The following is a 5,810-nucleotide window of genomic DNA, read 5'->3' on the forward strand; positions in this document are numbered from 1 at the left end:
CAGTTCTATCATGGTGGTTGAAATTATGCTATGTGACATTCAAGGCTAGGTCATAAAGGTCATGCAGCTTCTGCCTTGCATGATGCTTTCTAATTCATTTGTACTGTTGCACGTACCAATAACTCTATCCCTTTTATTGCTGTGTAGTATTCCATTGCATGGATAAACCACAATGTGTTCATCCATTCACCAGCTGACAGACAATTGTGTTGCTTTCAGTCTTAGGCAGTGTGAATAAAGCAGCTCTAACTGTTCTCATATAGGTCTTTGTGTGGATATACATTTTCATTTGGAATTTGCCTTCTCTTCTTTCTCCTTTTCCCCACCCTGTTGCCTGACATGCAGATATGATGGCAGAACTCTAGCTGCCATCTTGAGCCATGGGACGAAGACCTTCCTCCAGGATGGTAGAGTGTTGAGCTGGGAAGAGCCTGGGTCCCTAGCGCTATGCAAATCCACAGCAGCCGGGATTGTCCACCCACGGACTTCTCAAAAATAAGAAATACATTCCCATCTTATTTAAACCACCATTATTTTGAGATTGTCTATTACTTGCAGAAAATCTAATTTTAATTAATATACCATTGCAAAAATTCCTTTTAGGGTGATGATACAAGCTTAAGTTACATGGAGTCAGTTTGCATTGCTTACAAACAAGAACCCCAGTTGAAAGCTTTCCTGTGAACATGGAGAAGGTGCACATCTTCTTCGCCAAATGTGGTCTTGTCTGCTCTCGGCAAATGGATCCAAAGCAGTCAACTCATGACCACGAACATGCTGAGGATTGTAAGAGGAAGATGAATGGCACCTGGCTCCATGTGGTTCCATTCCTGCTGGCATTTGTGAGCCACTAACTTATCCAAACTTGGAGCTGCCCGATCCTCTGGACTTCACGTTATATGAAAAAATGATTATCATTGACAAAGAGACTTATAGTTGATCATCTGTCACATGCGATGGACAGAAACCAATGAACACATTCCTTCTCCTAACACCTTCTCATGGCACTCAAGGACTTCACCATCTGATTCCCCACATTTGCAACTTCATGTTGGCTTCTATCTTTGTCCACTTTCCTGACTACAAAGTTCTTTCATGTACTTTGTCTCATGAAATTCTCACAAGACCCCTCTCACTTAGGATTTTTTTTAATCCCCATTTTATGGATGGGGAAATCAAGTCAAGGCAAAGTTAAGACTCAACCAAGATGCCCTAACTAGTAAGTGGCAGAGCCTCTGCTCACTTCACCTAGGCCTGTTAACACCACATCTTGAGTTCTAGTCAGGACTCTAGGCTGCCTTTCTCATGAACCTATGCCCCTAATATAGGCTTTATTTTTGCCCCTCTCGCTGTGCCTATCCTCAAGCACTGCCGAGAAAAACCCTTTCCTCATCTTCACTTTCACAAATCTCCTCTATCCTGAGTCAGTGTGGGCTCAAACATCACTTCAGAAATAAGACAGTACCAGATGTCCTTGGCCTTGGTGATTGGATCATTGGTGATCACATGACACACATTCGACCAATTAAATTCTGGGACTTTTGCTGGAATCACTGGGAAATTTAAAAGTCCTTTTTTCCCACAAAGTAGGTCAACTGGAGGGACAAGAGCCTTAGAGTACCAAGGACTTCTGTGCCACCTTGTAAGAAGCCCACATAGAGGAGAGTAGAGACAGTAATGGAGAGAGACTGGTTTTATTGTCTCTGTCTAGTGCCTTATAATTCTCAGTTACATGAGCCACACCAATTTGTTCTTGCCTGTGTATTTGAGTTGCAATTCTGTCACTTGAAGTCAATACTTCAGACTAACAAAAGCCCCTAATTTACAACACCTTCCCTTGTTCATTTTTTTTTACAACAAATGGTAAGATGCATTTATCATGCACCGAGTGCTAGCCATGGTCTATTAAACAGACACAGTCTCTGACTTCCTCAGATTCACAGCCTCATGGAGAAGACAGACATCAACCAAGAGGAAACACAAATTAACGTATAATTAGACAAAGTGGAAAGTGTTCTGAAGTGGCCATTCCATGCAAGTACCTGGAGAACCTGCACTAAGTTGGAAGGGGCATATTTAGTATTCTGAGCTTCATCCTAAGAGCCATGAGAAGTACTGCTGTGGAAAGATGTTTTTTAAATTATCAATTTTTTGCCCACAGACTTTCTTCAAGCCCTCTTTTACCTCCTCCCCTATTCAGGTCATCAGGTCATTTCTGTACTCATCGCCTCAGGGAGGGACATGTCAAAGCAGGAAAGAGAGGGAAAAAATGAGTCTCTTCATGGCTTTGGCTTATTCCCCCCTAGAGAAGCAGTCTGCTGAGGAGCAGCCCAGGGCTGGCAGGGCAGCTCTTCTCCACAACAGTATCTGGAGACCCAGTATCCGAAGATCCTTCCATCTTGTTGCTCTGCCATCCTCGGGTTGTGCCCTTGGTGGCACAATGGTCACCTCCATGTTTGCCTTCCAGCCCAGGGGAAGGAGAATGAGGACTCCAGAGACGGCAGCTTGTTGGGGCTCATCACTTCTCCTGGAGTCTCATTGGCCCGAGCTTAATCACGTGACCATGCTGATTACAAACAGGCTGGGAAATGTGGTCACTAAATGGGTGGTCATGTACATATCTAAAATTTGGAGTGTCTTATTACTTGTTAATATTTTTTGTTGGGGTATAATTCACTTACCATAAATTCACCTTAAAAATGTTCGTGATTCAGTCATTTTGAGTATATCCAGAGTTTTGCAACCATCACTCCTATCTAATACCACTGTTCTAATTTCAGAATATTTTATCACCCCATAAAGAATATCTGTGCCCCTTAGCAGTCACTCCTCACTCACCCTATCCCCCAGCCTCTGGAAAGCTCTCATCTACATTCTGTCTCTATGGGTTTGCCTTTGCTGGACATTTCATGTAAATGCAATTATACATACAGCCTTCTGTGTCTGGCTTCTTTCGTGTAACATATTTTATGGTTTATCTATGGCACAGAAAACATCGGTTCTTCACTCTTCACTCCTTTTTTTTTTTTTTCAGTAACAATGTTGGCATGGCTGTTTTTGTTTCTGCTCAACCCCAGCTTGGTCCTTGCCATTTCCTTCCACCTGCTCATTAACTCCTGAAAGTTCCTCTGTGAGGAGATCCACAAGGACCTGCTAGTGATGGGTGCGTACAAAATCTCCAACCAGTCCAGGGGTGCTGGTAGCCTGCACAGCCACCTCAGGATCACAGATTCTGCTGGCCACATTCTCTACTCCAAAGAGGATGCAACCAAAGGGAAATTCACCTTTACCCTGGAAGATTATGACATGTTTGAAGTATGATTTGAGAGTAAAGAAACAGGGAAGATACCTGATCAATTCATAATCCTAGACATGAAGCATGGAGTAGAGGCAAAAAAAAAAAAAATTACAAGGAGATTACAAAAGTCGAGAAGCTTAAGCCATTATAGGTGGAGCTGCAATGCCTAGAAGACCTCTCAGAATCTATTGTTAATGCTTTTGCTGCATGAAGAAGAGAGATGTGTGATACCAATGAATCAACAAACACTTGAGCCCTGTACTTCAGTGTCTCTTTAATGTTCTGCTTCATTGGACTAGCCACCTGACAGGTTTTCTACCTGTGTTGCTTCTTCAAGGCCAACATGTTGATTGAGTAATAAATGAAGTGCACTCTCCTCCCACCTTGTATCTCAGGCAGCAGAACATCACTGGACGTCCTACCAACAGCACCATCAAGATGCAATGGAGCCCTCTTGCAGAACTGATCTCTTGGTGTGGGAGGACATGGTTACCACCTACCCAACAAGTCAATGAGAGATTTCTTTTTAGCTGGTAGGATTTGGACTGGTTTTGCAACAATAGGTCTAGTATTAGAGTCACCTATGACAAAAAATAAGGGTTACTGAGATAATGTCAAAGCCAGGATTTGTACTGGGTTTCCTTGTGCGATCTGTTTGAATCAAGTTTTCTTTCCTTCTCCCGCCTTCTCGGCAGCTTGGGTTTCCACTCTAGTTCTTTTACCCAGGTTGGTATGATCATGCTGAACTTATTTCCTTCCGGTTATCCTCTTTGGGTTTCCTTGTGAAAACACACTTAACTTTCTCTTTGCCTTTAGCTGAAATGTTTATGTAGCTTCTGGTGATATCTTCTCATACTTTTATGTCTCTTAAAAGGTTGACGGATGTGACACTTGAAAAAGTGAGCTTTGAATTGAAGAAAACTCTTAAAGAAAATATCATTTTAGACAATTAAAATATTTGTGCTCCGAAAAGATATAATTTACATATCACTTTTTCACTCTTTTTATGGCTAAATAAAATTACATGGCATCGACATTCCATACTTTGCCCATCCATTCATCAATTGGTGAACATTTTGGGTTGTTTATAGCTTTTAGCTATTAAGAATAATGCTGCTTTGAACATAAGATTTCCTTTGAACATTTGTTTTCAGTTCTCTTGGATATATACCTAGGAGCAGAAGATAGATCATTTGGTAGTTTTATGTTTAACTTTTTGAGAAACTGTCTATTTGCTTCCAAAAATGGCTGCACCATCTTAAATTCCCCAGAAGCAATGCGAGAGGGTTCCAATGCTTCAACATCCTCACCATTGCTATCATTCATCTTTATTACAGCCACCCTAGCAGGTGTAAAGTGGTGTCTCACTGTGGCTTTGATGTGCATTTTCTGATGCACATAATTTTACTGATGCTGAGCATTATTTCATGTGTTTGTTGCCATTTGTCTATCTTCTTTGGAGAAACGCCCATTCAAATCTTTTGTCCATTTAAAAAATTGGATTATTTGTCTTCTTATTGTTGAGTTTAAGGAATCCTTTATATATTCTAGACACTAGACCATCATCAGAGATATGACTTGCAAATATTTTATCCCATTCCGTGGCTTGTCTTTTCATTTTATTGATAGTGTTTTTGAAACACAAAGTTTTAAATGCTGACGAAGTACAGTTTATCTAGCTTTCCTCCCCTTTGGTTGCTTGTGCTTTTGGTGTCATATCTACGAATCCTTGCCTAGCTCAGAGATTTGTGCCTATGCTTTTTTCTAAGCAGCAGTGACCCAATCAAAGCCACATTGCAAAAAAGACCCCACCTGACTGTGGTGTGGCCAGTAAATGGAGAGAGCAAAGGAGCAGGTATGGGGAGGTCAGTGAGGACACTGTGGCAGTGGTCAGAGAAACAGACAGACAGATGATGGCAGCTTGGTCCAGGGCAGTGGCAGTAGGGATGGAGAGAATTGGGCAGATTTCAGAATTATTAAGAAAGATAAACCTCAAGAATGAGAGTTTTCCATCTCCACTGTCCACCCACCTTACTCCTCCTCAGTCTCCTAACACACTTTTTTAAAAAGGAAAAAACTACTGAGGTGTATTTTACATGTCATAAAACTCACCCATTTCAAGTATAGGATTCAACAGTTTGTGGTACCAAATACAATATGTGGCCTTTTGTGACTGACTTCTTTCACTTAGTTTAATGTTTTCAAGGTTCATCATGTTGGAGCATGTAAACGGGCTTCATTCCTTTTCATAACTGCATAATGTTCCATTATGCCACATACTGTTTATCTGTTAGTCAGTTGATGAGCATTTGGGTTGTTTCTACTCTTTGACTATTATTAATAATGCTGCTAAGAACATTCATGTACAAGTTTCTGTGTGGACATATGCTTTCATTTCTCTTATTTTCATTTTATTCCACCTAGGAGTGGAATTGCTGGGTCACATGGTTGTGTTACATTTAACTGTTTGAGAAACCACTAAATTATTTTTGCTTCCTTTTTAAGATAAGGT

The 5,810-nt window shown here is 41.0% G+C and overlaps 1 pseudogene; it reads left to right on the forward strand.

Annotated features, from left to right (window-relative positions):
- The first annotated feature begins 686 nt into the window (after positions 1 to 686).
- Positions 687 to 3,656, forward strand: LOC104655378 (annotated as a pseudogene).
- Positions 3,657 to 5,810: the final 2,154 nt, after the last annotated feature.

Source organism: Rhinopithecus roxellana, chromosome 1, assembly GCF_007565055.1.
Source record: "Rhinopithecus roxellana isolate Shanxi Qingling chromosome 1, ASM756505v1, whole genome shotgun sequence".
In the NCBI taxonomy this organism is placed as follows: Eukaryota; Metazoa; Chordata; class Mammalia; order Primates; family Cercopithecidae; genus Rhinopithecus; species Rhinopithecus roxellana.